Source organism: Monodon monoceros, unplaced genomic scaffold (genome assembly GCF_005190385.1).
Source record: "Monodon monoceros isolate NGI ecotype Baffin Bay Population unplaced genomic scaffold, NGI_Narwhal_1 Super_Scaffold_18, whole genome shotgun sequence".
Taxonomy (NCBI): Eukaryota; Metazoa; Chordata; class Mammalia; order Artiodactyla; family Monodontidae; genus Monodon; species Monodon monoceros.
In genome coordinates, this window is record NW_021703774.1 from 28,336,413 (window position 1) to 28,356,943 (window position 20,531).

The window sequence follows — 20,531 nt, forward strand, 5'->3', positions numbered from 1 at the left end:
CTAGTAAGGTGGTAACTGATCCATAGAACCTAACAAAATGTCCTGTGCTTGAGGGACGTTTTGTGATTTATTAAGTCCTTGAACCGGTTCATTTATTTCACAGTCATGCATCAAGTGCCTCCTGTGTGTAAGCGCAAATAAGACGCTGCAGATCCTGCCCTCAAGACAGACAAAATGTTCTGTACGGGGCTTCCCTGGTGGCGCAGTGGTTGGGAGTCCGCCTGCCGATGCAGGGGACACGGGTTCGTGCCCCGGTCCGGGAAGATCACACATGCCGCGGAACGGCTGGGCCCATGAGCCATGGCCGCTGAGCCCGCGTGTCCGGAGCCTGTGCTCCGCAATGGGAGAGGCCACAACAGGGAGAGGCCCGCGTACAGCAAAAAAAAAAAAAAAAAAATGTTCTGTACGGTTTGTCATGTCTACGATTTCTCTCCTAGAGTACAATTGGCTGGGACCCTGAAGATGAATCCCTCTCAAGGGAAGCTTGAAAGACTGTAGCATCATACATTATATATATTTAAGAATTTTATTTTAATTCCCGCACATGTAAAGATTTGATTTTTTTTTTCTCACTGAAACATCTTAGAGGTGAGAGTAGATTGACTGCTCTGAGCTTCCTCAGCCTCAGGGGCCCTCCTCCAGCTTCTTCTCTAGAAGGAATCAGCTTCTCTGGATGTGGATTTCATTTGCTGACAGGTTTGGTGTGACTTTGCAGTAACATTTACATCCCTCTTGTCGAGTCTTGAGCTGCCTGATTGAAACTCTGATCATTTTGATTAATTTTAGCCTTTATTTATTCGGTGTACTCTGGCAATGGAATTAATTATTTCTGGGACCCCAATTTCCAGGACTGGCAGCAAAATTGATGGGTACTACCTGGAGTCATGAAGGAGTAGTGTTGTTTTCCCATGGGCCATTCCTCTAGGGATGTGTTTGTCAACGACGATGGAAATTTCTCTACCAGATTTATATACGAGCGATCCCTAGTAGTGCAGAAAGTAGCAAGTGTGTAAATCTTGGGAAAATTTTACGTATATCTCTACCCTGAAGGCTTTAATATCCTTAACCCTTCCAGCCTACTAATGGTATCACTCCTAGAGGGAAAATTTGAATTATGCTTTCAGACTCCATAATGTTGGTAAAGCAGGGGACGTGGTTACCAATTTTGAATCTGGTAATCAAGGTCCTACAAACCTAGATTACATTTGATACCAAAAGGGGTTTATTTTTCTTAGATTTAGACATCAAGGCCACCTACTCTGAACATTATTGGACATTTGACTAGAAGTACAGATGAAGTCAAGAACCCGAGGAAGATTTTCTTCCTCTAAGCAGGTCCTACATTAGTCGTTCTAAGTGATGAACTTTAACCCTTGACAAATTGCTTATCACCATAAAGTCCATCTATGGATATATTCACCACTGGTTAGAACCACAATGTGGTCAAACCAATTATTTTAAGGGGTATTTCTCTGCCCCACCCCCTTTATAGGGCCTTTTTCTTTAGCTTACTAGACATTCCATTTATATTATGTGTGAGAGTCCTTTGTCATAAATTGAAGTCTGAAACTTTGGGGCTTCCATGTTCATTAGAAGCAAGTTGCTTTAGGTGAGACTGATTCTCCATTAATTATAATTATACTTTGTATTACCTTATGGGGGTCGTATATGATAATTGACAGTTTTAGTCAACCTTTGCTCAGTGGACAGGAGTTGGTTATATGCTCTATATGGGCTCAGTTATGGATGCCTGCCTCTAAATATTTACAGGCAGATTCAGAATCACTAGGAATGGCTCTGATAAATCTAATAACACTTTCAGAGACAAGCATAAGAAGAAAGTCCCAGGAGAGAGAGAGGCCAGTAGCATGGCAGCAGATCAGAGACACAGGAGAAAAACTAGTCAGTGAAACATTTCCAGAAGGGAAGGGGATACCTGAGGAAATTTCCTGAAGTGCAATGTCTGGAGTTTAAGTTGTCTCCTGGCCTGGGCTGTGCTCTTTTTACACCACTTCCCCATTTCCTAGGTGAGACCCCCAAACATGAAGGAAAGTTCCAGCCAGTACAGCCTTGTGTCGGAGGGTGGTGAGGAGTTAAGGGACAGGGAGTAAAAGGAGGTGTAGTCTTCTCTGCATCACACTGCCAGCACCGCAAATTATCTCCTATATGCCAGGGAGTCCTGAAGCAGAAGAAACATCAAGGATGGTGGCTCAACCTCTCCTTAGGCAGTACCAGAAGATGTTAAGCCTGGAAGGGACCATTTGGGCCAGTCCAGCCTCTCATATATATGGAAGGTCTTAGAGGCAGGGGGCCTTTAGTTAGACCTGAGCTAAATCAGTTGTCAATTTCAAGCTCTGGAAGATGCTGGTGGTGTCCCCTCCATGTCTGCAGCTGCCAGAGCTCTGTTTGCTCAGGTCCCATTCTTCACCCATGCTCCTCTGGAGAAACTGGGCTCAGAGGTATCAAGGATTATTCATTTGTACTCCACCCTCTTCCTTTTCAATACTGCCTTACCTCTCCCACTCACATCTCTAAGGTCTGAAGGAAATCAGCATTGTAAATTTAAGGACCTACCTATGAAACTGCACTCCTTCAGATGGGATTCCAACCCAGTCACACCTTGGGTTGGGACTTGAACCCATAATCCCTGACTTAGGAGGGGTCTCGAACCCACTGTCTTTGAATTGAAACCACTCACCTGGTCTCAGGACTTTCTGAAGCTCAGGTTCTTTTGTCCCGACTCAAAAAAGAATTCAGTGTGAGGCAAAGTGATAGGCAAAGAGTGAGTTTATTAGCATCATGAGAGATACAAGTGGGCTGGCAGGGGGACACAGCCCCATGAACAAAGAGGGCTCCATTTTTATAATCAAAGAAAAAAGTAGGAAGGGGAGAAGACCACCTTCTTCCTCATTCTTGGGTGGATGTCAAGGCTCACATCATTAGTTCCACCTTTAACCCTAGATGGTCTAACAGGGACTGTCGTAGTGCTATTTAGATCATATATGTATTAGCACAAGCGTGAGAACATATACTAACATATGGTAATTCATTTCAGGTTTTGGTATAATGTCCCCATTCCCCTAGTCTTGTCACCTTTCACTGATATTCCTGTCTTGGCTACATGCAGGAATGCAGTTTTTTTCAGGGTCTGTTATCTTCTAGACCTCCCAAGGCCAAATGCAGGTCTTGTATCCATTTTTCTGTGGTAGTGGCCTAAGTAAGTCTGCTTAGTTTCTGATTGTTGCTTAGCTACCAGATGTTCTGGGCATTTTCTGGTTGGTGTCTAGCTTATGGTGATGTCCTGAAATTCCTCTCTATCTTCCCCTAGTGGGATTTCTAGCTGTGTAACTATCTTATTCTATCCCTAGTACCTATTCCCCTCAAATCCTACTTGTTCACTGATTCCTGATATTTCTAGGTGAGGGATAACAAATATTCATTAGGTGGCTGTTGAAATCTACAATTTGACAAAATAACTTAAAATGATGGTGCCTGTTGAGGTATCACGTGGATCTTAAAGTGAATTTGGACATGGATCAACAGCCATGACTGACTGATGTCAGGTAATTTTCATCTTTCTGGGGCAACGAGTTAGGAAGTAAGGCCTTAAGGCCCGTAAGGTTGTCTTGGCAGAGGAAGATGGCATGAAAGGGAGCTGGTGGCCACTGAAAACATAAGGAAAAAGGAGCCAATACCAGACATTGGCTTCTTTTCATAGAGGAAATTGAAGTGGGTAAGGAAAGAACCAGGACCCTAAACACAAAGAAATGTCTACTAAGGAAGTGGAAACACTGAGCACCCTCCCTGGATCTCTTGATTTTGCCCTTGCCCTCCACTGGCATACATCGGTGGAGGCTCCACTGGGAGGAATTTTTGTCCTGGAGCAGAACATTGCCCAGATAATGGAGGAACTCTGCTCTATATGATTTCTTTTTTTTTAAGAAAATACCTCTCTTTTATTTTTCTAAAATAAAAATTTGGAAGAAGTCTTTTCCCAGAATTCTAAGTTTCCTCCTCTTTTTTTCTTGCTCTCTCCCTTTTCAATACTATTTTGCCATGTGGAATAATTTGTTTATATTTTTTAACAAAGACCATTCAGTAGAGTATTATAATTGAACAAACACATTTGTGAAAATGCAATCTGTTTTTTTCTAGTATTACTTAATGTGACTGATAAAATTAAATACACATAGCACAAGGAATATGGTCAATATTATTGTAATAACTTTGTATGAAGGCAGATGGTGAGTAGACTTATCACAGTCATCATTTTGTAATGTATTTAAATGTTGAATCACTATATTGTAACCCTAAACCAATCCAACATCACAGGTCAACTACATTTCAATTAAAAAATAAAATTCGTTGAAAACCAAAATAAATACATACATACATACATACACACGCACGTCCAGTTGACTCTTGGACAGCACAGGGTTTAGGGGCGCCAACTCCCATACATCTGAAAATCCACATAACTTCACAGTTGACCCTACATATAGGTGGTTCCATATACAAAGAATCAACCAACCGCCCATCTGGTAGTATGTATTCATCGAAAAAAATCCACGTATGCGTGGATCCCCACTGTTCAACCCATGTTGTTTAAACGTCAACTGTACTTGCTATGTTTTTGAAACTCCCTTCCCTTGGAATCAGCCTTTATGTCATCCCTGATCATCTTACTCTGTGTCCTTCTCTGATCATCTTTTTTATGGACATCTTCATGTTGGGAATAGTCATGGTGAATGTGAGAATAAAAACGACACTAAATATTTATATATCATTTTATATTTTATCAAGTGTTTTGCACAGATCACCACTTTTACAAATATTTATCAAACAGTAATCACACATACCATATGGATGCATATATATTGAAGTTTATTCATTTTCTTTTTTCAAAATTTTTCTTCTAACAAAAAGTGACTCTTGTTTATGTCATCACTTTTTATCTTTCCTGCAACCTGGAGATATTTATTTATACTGATAAATATTATGAGGTTTGAAAAGGATTTTTCACTTACCTGAGGTCACATGGATAATTTTATGAAGAGTAAGGATGAAGTTAAGCTCTTCATATGCATTGTTTCTGTTTGCCGTAACAATGTTCCTCTGAAGATCTGATTTTTTAAAGCCAGCTTTATTACAAAACACCTTTGTTATCAGGGACTTGAGTTACCCTCATTTCCTCACCTTCTTTATCAATAGTCTAAGCTTCACATAGCAGAAACAGTCTTTGACCTTGGTGTCTATCACCAAAGCTTAGACCAGGCTTGCCATCTATTTTTGTAAATCAAGTTTTATTAGAACACAGTCACACCCATTCATTTCCTACTGTCTATGGCTGCTCTTTTGCTGCAAGACAGAGTTAAATACTTGCACCCCAGTTAAATACTTTCACTAAGCTTGAAATATTTACTATCTGGCCCTTTTTGGAAAACATTTGTAGACCCCTGGCTTAGAGCGATGCTAGGGCCAATAAGAACCTGGTTTAGTAACTGAGTTATTAATAATGTATTTCTCCTATCTACCTACACTTTCCTCAACTCATCCTTAATATAAATATACACACTTACATTCATCCATTGATCAATTTTACTTCTTTCCCTTCTTCTTTACTCAGGAAGGTGAGAGTTATTTTCAGACCGATGTTTATATAGCTATTTTTTATAAATGAAAATTGTTGAACAATAATTATAACAAAGGTAATATTCTGAATTTATTTCTTCCTCAGAACCAACTGTAAGCTGGGACTTACAGAAACTTCAGTGGAGTTGAATTTCTGATGTGTATGGCTGTGGATAGAGAAGATTCTCTGAGGAACGGAGATTATAAAATTTTATGAATATTTTTCCCAACACTTTTGAGATTTCACCTCACAATAAGATGCTTTTCTGCAATTTATCACAAGGAGCTGAATCTGAATGAAAAAGGAGTGGGAGCTGCTAGTCTTTCCTTCACCTTATTATAAGTTTTCCTCCCCCAGGTCCTCCCATGTTCTCTCCAACATCACAACCCATGCTGAGGTCTAGTTGTGCTGGACTCTAATCCAAACACTTTATGAACACTGCACTGCTTAACCCTTACAACACTTGGGATTTATTTGTTTTATATTTAATATATTTACATATGTGTGTGTGTGTGTGTGTGTGTGTATAAAAGTCCCTCAAAACTTATAGAGCTGGTGAATGACAAAGCCATAATGTACAGGAGGAATGGGTGTTTAACCCATGACATATACAGCCTGAAATCTTCCAGCCATGTGCAGGACTACTTGAAATGATGCCTCCCAGGAAGGTTAGTGATCACACCAAACTCTTACATCATTTTAGCATTTTAGGTCTTGCTTTTGTTCATTTTGATCAGTGAGGTATCTTATTTATTTAAAATGTTTTTCAAATTCTATCCTTTTAAAAATTTTATCTATTTTTAATTTTAAGGTATACAGTGTGATGATTTAACATATATACACATTGTGAAATGATACCACAATGAAGTTCATTAATATATCCATCACCTCACATAATTACCATTTTGTGTGTGTGTGTGGTAAGAACACTTGAAATCCACTCTCAGTGACTATACAACAGAGTATTATTAACTATAATCACCATGCTGTACATTAGATTCCCAGAACTTATTCATCTTATAACTGATCAATACCTTTTCCCACTCAACTCCTAGAAACTATTGCTCTACTGTCTGATTAAATGAGTCTGACTTTTTAAAATTCCACATATAAGTGAGATCATATAGCATTTTGTCTTTCTGTGTCTAGTTTTATTCACTTAGGATAGTCCTCTGGCTTCATCTATGTCATCACAAATGGCAGGATTTCCTTTTTATGGCTGAAGAGTATTCTATTTTGTGTGTGTGTGTGTGTGTGTGTGTGTGTGTGTACCACATTTTATTCATTCATTCATTCATTCATTGATGGACACTTAGGTAGTGCACATTAAAGGAAACCATCAGCAAAATGAAAAGACAATATATGGAATAGGAGAAAATATTTGCCAAACATATATCAAAAATATAAAAGGAACTCATACAGCTCAACAGCCAAAAAAAAAAAATCCAATTAAAAATGGGCAGAGAAACTGAATAGACATTTTTACAAAGAAGACATATGAATGGCCAACAGGTATATGAAAAAGTGCTCAACCTCAATAATCATCAAGGAAATACAAATCAAAAATCATAATGAGATATCACCTGATACCTCTTAGAATATCTATTGTCAAAAAGGTAATAGGTAACAAGTGATGGCTAGGATGTGGAGAAAAGGGAACTCTTGTGCACAGTTGGAGGCAATGTAAATTGGTGCAGCCACCATGGAAAACATATTATGGAGGTTCCTCAAAAAGTTAAAAATAGAACTACCATATGATCCAGCAATTCCACTTCTGGGTATATACCCAAAAGGAGTGAAATCAGGATCTTTAAGAGATATGTGCACTCCAATGTTTATTGCAGCATTACTCATAACAGCCAAGATGGGTAAGGTACCTTAGAAATCACCTAGTCCAACCTTCCACACATCAAAGGGATCCCCTCTGTAAACAACCCAAGATGCAGAGTCCATGACCTGATAAGCCTGTCTACTCCAGTGCAAGTCTCATTATCCATTATAACATTTGTAGCAAGTTTTATTATTTTTATAGGCACTATTACTTCACAAACTTAGTCTCATTTAATAATCACTACATTCTTGTGAGGAAAGTAGGGCAGTAATTACTTTATCCATCTAGTAAGTGTAAATTTTAGAAATCCTGGAATATTGACTCCAAAACTAGCACCCTGGGCCCCACACCAGTCTCTCTCATTCTTTACTATATTCCCTGCCTTCTGCTTTCTTACTTCAGATGAATTATGTTTCTGTCTAAAGCCAAACTTCCCTTTGGGCATTAGATCCCCTTCTCTCTCACCCACTCAAGGCCATCATTCCAGCTGATCTCCCCTTTCTCTCCTGCATTATCGATTTCCCCCCTCTACTGGAGCACTGCAGTCAGCATACAAATATGCTGCTCTATTTGTAAACATTAAAAAAATTCCTCACTAAGCCCCATGTCTTGCTCCAGCTACTTTCTACTTTCCTTATTCTCTTTTTCAACAAAACACCAATGATCATTGCTACTCATTCTTTTTCCTTTCATAATTTTTTAAACCTTAAAAAAAATAAAAGTATAATGTACATAAAGGCAAATATTTTTTCAAATGTATTTACCTAGGTAGCCAATCAAGATGTGGAACATTTCCATCACTCTTGAAAATTCTCCTGTGCAACTTTCCAGTTAGCCTTTCTTCTCCTAGGGGCAACTATGATTCTGATTTCTATCACCATATATTCCTTCCACCTATTATTGAATTTCTTATGTAAGAAATTACATGATATGAGCTCTTTTGTGTGTGATTTCTCTGCCCAATGCAAGGTGTTTGGGATTCATCCACATTATTACATGTATCAGTAGTATGTGACTTTTTTATTGCTGAGTAGTATTCACAATTTTTTAAATCCATTCTCCTACTGGTGGATATTCTTTCCAGGTTTTCACTAATGTGAATAAATTTTCTATAAATAGTTATATATAAATCTTTTTGTGGACATATGTTTTCATTTCTCTTGGAAATATATACCTAGGAGTGGAATTGGCTGATCATAGAATAGGTACATGTTTAACTCTATCAGAAACTGTCAAACCTTTTTCCAAAGTGGTTGTAACATTTTATATGCATACATTCCCAGTCAATCCATTTTTTTTAAAAGTGGTGTTTTGTGGGCATGTAATAATACCTAATTTTCATTTTAATCTTTATTTCACTGATGCCTAATGATGTTGAGCATCTTCTCATGTGCTATGGCCATTGTATGTCTTCTTTTGTGAAATATCTGTTACACTTTGTTGATTTTTTAAAAATTGAATTGTTTGTCTTATTATTGAACAATATGATGTGTTATTTTTCAAGTGCTACATGACAAATTACCATAAATTACTTATTGCTTAAACAACATCCATTTATTATCTCACAGTTTCTGTGGATCAGGAAGTTGAGAATGGCTTAACTGGGTCTTCTGCCCAGGACAAGATTGCAGTCAAGGTGATGACAAGGGCTAGTTTCTCATATGGAGCTTGGTGTCCTCTTCCAGGCTCATTCTGGTTATTGGCAGAATTCAGTTCTTGAGAAGACCTTCAAGATGGCAGAGGAGTAAGAAGGGGAGATCAGCTTCCTCTCCACAAATACATCAAAAATACATCTACATGTGGAACAACACCTACAGAACACCTACTGAATGCTGGCAGAAGACCTCAGACTTCCCAAAAGGCAAGAAAATCCCCACATACCTGGGTAGGGCAAAAGAAAAAACAGAGACAAAAGAATAGGGACAGGATCTGAGCCTCTGGGAGGGAGTGTGAAGGAGGAAAAGTTTCCACACACTAGGAAGCCCCTTCACTGGCGGGGACAGGAGCCACTGGTGGGGAAGCTTTGGAGCCACAAAGGAGAGCACAGCAACAGGGGTGCAGAGGGCAAAGCAAAGAGATTTCCGTACAGAGGATTGGTGCCAGCCAGCACCCACCAGCCTGAGACGCTTGTCTGCTCACCTGCCGGGGTGGGTGGGGGCTGGGAGCTGAGGCTTGGGCTTCGGAGGTCAGACCAGGGAGAGGACTGGAGTTGGCTGCATGAAGACAGCCTGAAGGGGTTAGTGCACCACTGCTAGCCGGGAGGGAGTCTGGGAAAAAGTCTGGACTTGCCGAAGAGGCAAGAGACCATTGTTTTGGGGTACATGAGGAGAGGGACTTCCTGCTCTGTGTGCACACAGAAGGCAGAGCACCGTCTAAGCAAGCTCCAGAGATGGGCGTGAGCTGAGGCTATCATCTTGGACCCCAGAGGTGTGCATGGACCGCTACCGCTGCCACTGCTGCCACCAAGAATCCGATGTGCAAGCGCAGGTCACTACCCACACTGCCCCCTCCCACCCGGAAGCCTATGCAGCATTCCACTTCCAGGGTCCCGTGATCCAGGACCAACTTCCCCAAGAGAAAACACAGTGTGCCTCAGGCTGTTGCAATGTCACACCGGCCTCCGCTGCCACAGGCACGCGCTGCATTCCAATTATGACTACCGTACCCCTCCCTATCCCCAGCCTCAGTGACCAAGAGAGACCTAAGCAGCCGCTGCTTTAACTCCCTCCTGTCTGGGCAGGGAACAGATGCCTGAGGGCAGCCTACATGCAGGGACAGGGCCAAAACCAAAGCTGAACCCCAGGAGCTGTGTAAACAAAGAAGAGAAAGGGAAATTTCTCTGTGCAGCCTCAGGAGCAGCAGATTAAATCCCTGCAATCGGTTTGATAAACCCTGCAATTGGGGAATACCTGAATAAACAATGATTGTTCCCAAAATTGAGGCAGTGGACTTTGGGAACAACTTTAGACTTGGGATTTGGTTTCTGCATTTGATTTGTTTCTGGTTTTACGTTTATCTTAGTTTAGTTTTTAGTGCCTGTTTTCAATGGTGGGTTTGTTTATTGGTTTTGTTGCTCTCTTCCTTTATTTTTGTTCCTCTTTTTGTGAGTGTGTGTGTGTATGTTTCTTTGTGGATTTTGTCTATTTAGTTTTGCTTTAACCATTTTTCCTGGAGTTCTGTCTGTTCATTTTGGTGGGGGGGGGGGCGTTCTTTGGGTTTTCTTTTTCTTACTTTTCTTCCATGCAATGTGGCTGGCAGGGACTTTGTGATCCAGCCAGGTGTAGGACCTGAGCCTCCAATGTGGAAGAGACAAGTCCAGGACACTGGACAACCAGAGAACTCCCAGCCCCATGTAATATTAACTGGCGACAGCTCTCCCAGAGATCTCCGTCTCAAAACTAAGACCCAGCTCCACCCAATGGCCAGCAAGCTCCAGTGCTGGATGCCCCATGCCAAACAACAAGCAAGACAGGAACACAACCCCACCCATTAGCAGAGGGGCTATCTAAGGTCATACAAAGTTCACAGACACTCCAAAACAAACCACAGGACATGGCCCTGCCCACAAGAGGGACAAGATTCAGCCCCACCCACCAGAACACAGGCACCAGTCTCACCCACCAGAAAGCCTACAAGAGCCACTGAAACAACCTCACCCACTGGGGGCAGACACCAAAAATAAGAGGACTACGAACCTGCAGGTTGTGAAAAGCAGACCCCAAACACAGTAAGTTAAGCAAAAGGAGAAGACAGAGGAATACACATCAGATGAAGGAGCAAGGTAAAAACCCACCAGACCAAACAAATGAAGAGAAAATAGGCACTCTACCTGAAAAAGTATTCAGAATAGTGATGGTAAATATGATCCAATATCTCAGAAATAGAACGGAGAAAATACAAGAAACATTTAACAAGGACCTAGGAAAAGTAAAGAGCATACAAACAATGATTAATGACTCAGTAAATGAAATTAAAAATACTCTAGAAGAAGTCAATAGCAGAATAACTGAGGCATAAGAACAGATAAGTGACCTGGAAGATAGAATAAAGGAAATAAGTGCCACAGAGCAGAATAATGAAAATAGAATGAAAAAAAATGAGGACAGTTTCAGAGACGTCTGGGACAACATTAAATGCACCAACATTCAAATTATAGGGGTCCCAGAATAAGAAGAGAAAAAGAAAGGGTCTGAGAAAATATTTGAAGAGATTATAGTTGAAAACTTCCCTAACATGAGAAAGGAAATAGCTACTCAAGTCCAGGAAGCGCAGAGAGTCCCATACAGTATAAATCCAAGGAGAAACATATTAATCAAACTATCAAAAGTTAAATACAAAGAAAAAATATTTAAAGCAGCAAGGGAAAAGCAACAGATAACATACAAGGGAATCCCAATAAGGTTAACAGCTGATGTTTCAGCAGAAACTCTGCAAGCCAGAAGGGACTGGCAGGACATATTTAAAGTGATGAAAGGGAAAAACCTACAACCAAGATTACTCTACCCAGCAAGGATCTCATTCAGATTCGACACAGAAATAAAAATCTTCACAGACAAAGAAAAGTTAAGAGAATTCAGTACCACTAAACCAGCTTTACAACAAATGCTAAAGGAACTTCTCTAGGTGGGAAACACAAGAGAAGGAAGAGACCTACAAAAACAAACAAAACCTTATGAAATAGGTAATAGGAACATACGTATTGATAATTACCTTTAATGTAAATGGATTAAATGCTCCAACCAAAAGACACAGACTGGCTGAATGGATGCAAAACAAGACCTGTATATATGTTGTTTACAAGAGACCCACTTCAGACCTAGGGACACATACAGAGTGAAAGTGAGGGGATGGAAAAAGATATTCCATGCAAATGGAAATCAAAAGAAAGCTGGAGTAGCAATTCTCATATCAGACAAAATAGACTTTAAAACAAAGACTATTACAAGAGACAAAGAAGGACACTACATAATGATCAAGGGATCAATCCAAGACGAAGATATAACAATTGTAAATATTTATGCACCCAACATAGGAGCACCTCAGTACAAAAGGCAAATGTCTTGGCTATTGTAAATAGTGCTTCATTGAACATTGGGGGTATGTATCTTTCCAGCTTATGGTTTTCTGCAGATATATGCCCAGGAGTGGGATTGCAGGATCATATGGTAGCTCTATTTTTAGCCACTGTTCTCCATAGTGGCTGTACCAATTTACATTCCCACCAACAATGTAGGAGGGTTCCTTTCTCTCCATATCCTCTCCAGCATGTATTATTTGTAGACTTTTTTAATGATGGCCATTCTGACCATTGTGAGGTGATACCTCATTGTACTTTGATTTGCATTTCTCTAAAAATTAGCAGTATTGAGCACCTTTTCATGTGCCTTCTGGCCACCTGTATGTCTTCTATGGAGAAATGTCTATTTAGATATTCTCTCCATTTTTCAATTGTGTTCTTCGCTTTTTTGATATAGAGCTATATGACCGGTTTGTATATTTTGGAGATTAATCTCTTGTCAGTCCCTTCAATGCAAATATTTTCTCCCATTCTGTAGGTTGGCTTTTTATTTTGTTTATGGTTTCCTTTGCTGTGCAAAAGCTTCTAAGATTAATTAGGTCCCATTTGTTTATTTTTGTTTTCATTTCCATTATTCTAGGAGAAGGATCCAAAAAGATATTGTTGTGATTTATGTTAAAGTGTCCTGCCAATGTTTTCCTCTAGGAGTATCAAGTCTTACATTTAGGTCTTTAACCCATTTTGAATTTTGTGTATGTGTGTGTGTGGTATTAGAGAATGTTCTAATTACATTCTTCTACATGTAGCAGTCCAGTTTTCCCAGCACCACTTACTGAAGTAACTGCCTTTTCTGCACTGTATATTCTTGCCTCCTTTGTCATAGATTAATTAACTATAGGTGTGTGGGTTTATTTCTGGGCTTTCTATCCTGTTCCATTGATCCATATTTCTGTTTTTGTGCCAGTACCATACTGTTTTGATAATTGTAGCTTTGTAGTATAGTGTGAAGTTAGGGAGCCTGATTCCTACAGCTTCATTTTTCCTTCTCAGAATTGCTTTGGCTCTTCAGGGTCTTTCTTGTCTCCACAGAAATTTTAAAATTTTTGGTTCTAATTCTGTGAAAAATGCCATTGATAGTTTAATAGGGATTGCATTGAATCTGTACATTGCCTTGAGTAGTATAGTCATTTTGACAATATTGATTCTTCTAATCCAAGAACATGGTATATCTTTCTGTCTGTATCATCTTTGATTTCTTTCCGCAGCCTCATAGTTTTGAGAGTACAGGTCTTTTGCCTCCTTAAGTAGGTTTATTCCTAGGTATTTTATTCTTTTTGATGCAATTGTAAATGGGATTGTTTCCTTAATTTCTCTTTCTGAACTTTTTTGGTTAGTGTACAGAAATGCAACAGATTTCTGTGTATTAATTTTGTATCGTCCAACATTACTGAATTGATTTATGAGCCCTAGTAATTTTCTGGTATCATTTTTAGGATTTTCTATGCATAGTATAATGCCATCCACAAACAGTGACAGTTTTACTTCTACTTTTTCAATTTGAATCATTTTTATTTCTTTTTCTTCTCTGGTGGCTGTGGCTAGGATTTCTTCCATACCTATGTTGAAGAAATGTGGTGAGAGTGGACATCCTTGTCTTGCTCCTGATCTTAGAGGAAATGCTTTCAGCTTTTCACCATTGAGTATAACGTTAGGTGTGGGTTTGTCATATATGGCCTTTATTATGTTGAGGTAGGTTACCTCTCTGACCACTTTCTGGAGAATTTTTATCTTAAATGGATGTTGAATTTTATCAAATGCTTTTACTGCATCTATTGAGATGATATATGGTTTTTATTCTTCAATTTGTTGATGTGGTGTATCACACTAATTGATTTGGGGATACTGAAAAATTCTTGCATACTTGGGATAGACCCTAATTGATCATGGTGTATGATCCTTTTAATGTGTTGTTGGATTTAGCTGGCTAGTTTTTTGTCAAGGTTTTTTGGGTCTATATTCATCAATGATATTGGCTGGTAATATTCTTTTTGTGTGATATCTTTGTCTGGTTTAGGTATCACAGTGATGGCCTCATAGAATGAGTTGGGGAGTGTCCTTCCTCTGCAGTTTTTGGGAATAGTTTCAGAAGGATAGAAATTAACTCTTCTCTAAATGTTTGATAGAATTTGTGAAGCCATCTGGTCCTGAACTTCTGTTTGTTGGGAGTATTTTGATCAAAGATTCAATTTCAATACTCATAATTGGTATGTTCATATCTTCTATTTCTTCCTGATTCAGTCATGGGAAATCATACAATTTCAAGAATTTGTCCATTTGTTCTAAGTTGTCCATTTTATTGGCATATAGTTGCCTGTAGTAGTCTCTTATGGCCCTTTGTATTTCTGTGGTGACAGCTGTAACTTCTTTTTCATTTCTAATTATATCAGTTTGAGTCTTCTCCCTTTTTTTTTTCTTGATGAGTCTGGCTAAAGGTTTATAATTTTGTTTGTGTTTTCAAGAACCAGTTTTAGTTTCATTGGTCTTTTCTATTGTTTTCTCTCTTTTAATTTAATTTAATTTATTTTTTTATACAGCAGGTTCTTATTAGTTGTCCACTTTATACATATTAGTGTATATGTGTCAATCTGAACCACCCAAATCATCACACCACCACCCCCCACCACCACTTTCCCAATTTGGTGTCCATACATTTGTTCTGTACATCCATGTCTTAATTTCTGCCCTGCAAACTGGTTCATCAGTACCATTTTTCGAGGTTCCACATGCATGCGTTAATATACGATATTAGTTTTTCTCCTTCTGACTTACTTCACTCTGTATGACAGTCTCTAGATCCATCCACATAACTACAAATAACTCAATTTCATTGCTTTTTATGGCTGAGAAATATTCCATTGTATATACATAACACATCTTCTTTATCCATTCATCTGTCGATGGGCATTCAGGTTGCTTCCATGTCCTGGCTATTGTAAATTGTTCTGCAATGAACATTGGGGTGCATGTGTTTTTTTGAATTATGGTTTTCTTTGGGTATATGCCCAGTAGTGGGATTGCTGGGTCATATGATAATTCTATTTTTAGTTTTTTAAGGAACCTCCATACTGTTCTCCATAGTGGCTGTATCAATTTACATTCCCACCAACAGTGCAAGAGGGTTCCCTTTTCTCCACACCTTCTCCAGGATTTGTTGTTTGTAGATTTTCTGATGATGCCCATTCCAACTGCTGTGAGGTGATACCTCATTGTAGTTTTGATTTGCATTTCTCTAATAATTAGTGATCTTGAGCAACTTTTCATGTGCTTCTTGGCCATCTGTATGTCTTCTTTGAAGAAATGTCTATTTAGGTCTTCTGCCTATTTTTGGATTGGATTGTTTGCTTTTTTAATATTGAGATCCATGAGCTGTTTTTATATTTTGGAGATTAATCCTTTTTTGATTTGTTTTGAATATTTTCTCCCATTCTGAGTGTTGTCTTTTCATCTTGTTTGTAGTTTCATTTGTTGTGCAAAAGCTTTTAAGTTTCACTAGGTCCCATTTCTTTATTTGTGTTTGTATTTCCATTACTCTAGGAGGAGGATCAAAGAAGATCTTGCTGTGATTTATGTCAAAGAGTGTTCTTCCTATGTTTTCCTCTAAGAGTTTTATAGTGTCCAGTCTTACACTGAGGTCTCTAATCCACTTTGAGTTTATTTTTGTGTATGGTGTTAGTGAGTGCTCTAATTTCATTCTTTTACATGTAGCTGTCCGGTTTTCCCAGCACCACTTATTGAAGAGACTGTCTTTTCTCCATGGTATATCCTTGCCTCCTTTGTCATAGATTAGTTAACCATAGGTGGGTGGGTTTATCTCTGGGCTTTCTATCCTGTTCCATTGATCTATATTTCTGTTTTAGTGCCAGTATCATATTGTCTTGATTACAGTAGCTTTGTAGTATAGTCTGAAGTCAGGGAGTCTGATTCCTCCAGCTCCATTTTTTTCCCTCAAGATTGCTTTGGCTATGCAGGGTCTTTTGTGTCTCCATACAAATTTTAAGATTTTTTGTTCTAGTTCTGTAAAAAATGCCATTGGTAATTTGATAGGGATTGCCTTGAATCTGTAGATTGCTTTGGGTAGTAGAGTCAATTTCACAATATTGATTCTTCCAATTCAAGAACATGGTATATCTCTCCATCAATTTTTATCATCTTTGATTTCTTTCAGCAGTGTCTTACAGTTTCTGCATACAGGTTTTTTTTCTCCTTAGGTAGGTTTATTCCTAGGTATTTTATTCTTTTTGTTGCAATGGTAAAAGGGAGTGTTTCCTTAATTTCTCTTTCAGATTTTTCATTGTTAGTGTATACGAATGAAGGATATTTCTGTGCATTAATTTTGTATCCTGCAACTTTACCAAATTCATTGATTAGCTCTAGTAGTTTTCTGGTGGCATCTTTAGGATTATCTATGTATAGTATCATGTCATCTGCAAACAGTGACAGCTCTACTTCTTCTTTTCCAATTTGGATTCCTTTTATTTCTTTTTCTTCTCTGATTGATGTGGCTAAAACTTCCGAAACTATGTTGAATAAGAGTGGTGAGAGTGGGCAACCTTGTCTTGTTCCTGATCTTAGTGGAAATGCTTTCAGTTTTTCACCATTGAGAATGATGCTTCCTGTGGGTTTGTCGAATATGACCTTTATTATGTTGAGGTAGGTTCCCTCTACGCCCACTTTCTGGAGAGTTTTTATCATAAATTGGTGTTGAATTTTGTCAGAAGCTCTTTCTGCATCTATTGAAATGATTATATGATTTTTCTTCTTCAATTTGTTAGTATGGTGTATCACATCGATTGATTTGCATACATTGAAGAATCCTTGCATCCCTGGGATAAATCCCACTTGCTCATGGTGTATGATCCTTTTAATGTGCTGTTGGATTCTGTTTGCTAGTATTTTGCTGAGGATTTTTACATCTATATTCATCAGTGATATTGGTCTGTAATTTTCTTTTCTTGTAGTATCTTTGTATGGTTTTGGTATCATGGTGATGGTGGCCACATAGAATAGATTTGGGAGTGTTCCTTCCTCTGCAATTTTTTGGAAGAGTTTGAGAAGGATGGGTGTTAGCTCTTCTCTAAATATTTGATAGAATTCACCTGTGAAGCCATCTAGTCCTGGACTTTTGTTTGTTGGGAGATTTTTAATCACAGTTTCAATTTCATTCCTTGTGATTGGTCTGTTCATATTTTCTATTTCTTCCTGGTTCAGTCTTAGAAGGTTATACCTTTCTAAGAATTTTCCATTTCTTCCAGGTTGTCCATTTTATTGACATACAGTTGCTTGTAGTTGTCTCCTAGGATACTTTGTATTTCTGTGGTGTCTGTTGTAACTTCTCCTCCTTAATTTCTAATTTTATTGATCGGAGCCCTCTCCCTCTTTTTTTATCTTCTCAAAGAACTGGTTTTAGTTTTATTGATCTTTGCTATTGTCTTCTTTGTTTCTATTTCATTTATTTCTGCTCTGATCTTTAAGTTTTCTTTCCTTCTACTAACTTTGGGTTTTGTTTGTTCTTCTTTCTCTAGTTCTTTTAGGTGTAAGGTTAGGTTGCTCTTGAGGTAGGATTGTATTCATATAAACTTCCCTCTTAGAACTGCTTTTGCTGCATCCCATAGGTTTTGGGTCATCGTGTTTTCATTGTCATTTGTCTCTAGGTATTTTTTGATTTCCTCTTTGATTTCTTTAGTGATCTCTTGTTTATTTAGTAACACATTTTTTACCCTCCATGTGTTTGTGTTTTTTACATTTTTTTTCCCTGTAATTGATATCTAATCTAATAGTGTTCTGGCCAGAAAAGATGCTTGATATGATTCCAATTTTCTTGAATTTACTGAGGCTTGATATGTGACCCAAGATGTGATCTATCCTGGAGAATATTCCGTGTGCAGTTGAGAAGAAAGTGTAATCTGCTGTTTTTGGATGGAATGTCCTATAAATATCGATTAAATCTATCTGGTCTATTGTGTTATTTAAAGCTGTGTTTCCTTATTAATTTTCTGTTTGGATGATCTGTCCATTGGTGTAAGTGAGGTGTTAAAGTCCCCCACTATTACTGTGTTACTGTCGATTTCCTCTTGTATAGCTGTTAGCCGTTGCCTTATATATTGACGTGCTCCTTTGTTGGGTGCATATATATTTATAACTGTTATATCTTCTTCTTGGACTGATCCCTTGATCATTATGTAGTGTCCTTCCTTGCCTCTTGTAACATTCTTTATTTTAAAGTCTATTTTGTCTCATATGAGAATTGCTACTCCAGCTTTCTTTTGATTTCCATTTGCATGCAATATCTTTTTCCATCCCCTCACTTTCAGTCTGTATGTGTCCCTAGGTCTGAAGTGGGTCTCTTGTAGACAGCATATATATGGGTCTTGTTTTTGTATCCATTCAGCAAGCCTGTGTCTTTTGGTTGGAGCCTTTAATCCATTCACATTAAGGTAATTATCAATATGTATGTTCCTATTACCATTTTCTTAATTGTTTTGGGTTTGTTTTGTAGATCCTTTTCTTCTCTTGTGTTTCCCACTTAGAGAAGTTCCTTTAACATTTGTTGTAGAGCTGGTTTGGTGGTGCTGATTCCTCTTAGCTTTTGCTTGTCTGTAAAGCTTTTTATTTCTCCATCGAATGTGAATGAGATCCTTGCCAGGTAGAGCAATCTTGGTTGCAAGTTCTTCCCTTTCATCACTTTAGGTATATCATGCCACTCCCTTCTTGCTTGTAGAGTTTCTGCTGAGAAATCAGCTGTTAACCTTATGGGAATTCCCTTGTATGTTGTCATTTTTCCCTTGTTGCTTTCAGTAATTTTTCTTTGTCTTTAATTTTTGTCAATTTGATTACTGTGTGTCTCAGCATGTTTCTCCTTGGATTTATCCTGTGTAGGACTCTCTGTGCTTCCTGAGCTTTGGTGGCTCTTTCCTTTACCATGTTAGGGAAGTTTTCAACTATAATCTCTTCAAATATTTTCTCGGGTGTTTTCTCTCTCTCTTCTCCTTCTGGGACCCCTATAATGTGAATGTTGTTGTGTTTAATGTTGTTCCAGTTTTCTCTTAGGCTGTCTTCATTTCTTTTCATTCTTTTTTCTTTATTCTGTTCCGCAGCAGTGAATTCCACCATTCATTCTTCCAGGTCACTTATCCTTTCTTCTGCCTCAGTTATTCTGCTATTGATTCCATCTAGTGTAGTTTTTATTTCAATTATTTTATTGTTCATCTCTGTTTATTTGTTCATTAATTCTTCTAGGTCTTTGTTAAACATTTCTTGCATCTTCTCGATCTTTGCCTCCTTTCTTTTTCGGAGGTCCTGGGTCATCTTCACTATCATTATTCTGAATTCTTTTTCTGGAAGGTTGCCTATCTCCACTTCATTTAGGTGTTTTTCTTGAGTTTTATCTTGTTCCTTCATCTGGTACGTAGCCCTCTGATTTTTCATCTTGTGTATCTTTCTGTGAATGTGGTTTTTGTTCCACAGGCCGCAGGATTGTAGTTCTTATTGCTTCTTCTGTCTGCTCTCTTGTGGATGAGGCTATCTAAGAGGCTTGTGCAAGTTTCCTGATGGGAGGGAGTGGTGGTAGGTAGAGCTCTGTTGCACAGAACTCAGTAAAATTTTAATCAGTTTGTTTGCTGATGGATGGAGCTGGGTTCCCCCCCTGCTGGTTATTTGGCCTGAGGCAACCTAACATTGGAGCCTACCTGGGCACATTATTGGGGCTAATGGTGGACTCTGGGAAGGCTCATGGCAAGGAGTACTTCCTGGAACGTCTGCTGCCAGTGTCCTTGTCCTCACAGTGAGCCACAGCCACCCTCCGCCTCTGCAGGAGACCCCCCAACACTAGCAGGTAGGTCTGGTTCAGTCTCCTATGGGGTCACTGCTCCTTCCGCTTGGTCCTGATGCACACACTACTTTGTGTGTGCCCTCCAAGAGTTGAGTCTCTGTTTCTCCCAGTCCTGTGGAAGTTCTGCAATGAAATCCCACTTGCCTTCAAAGTCTGATTCTCT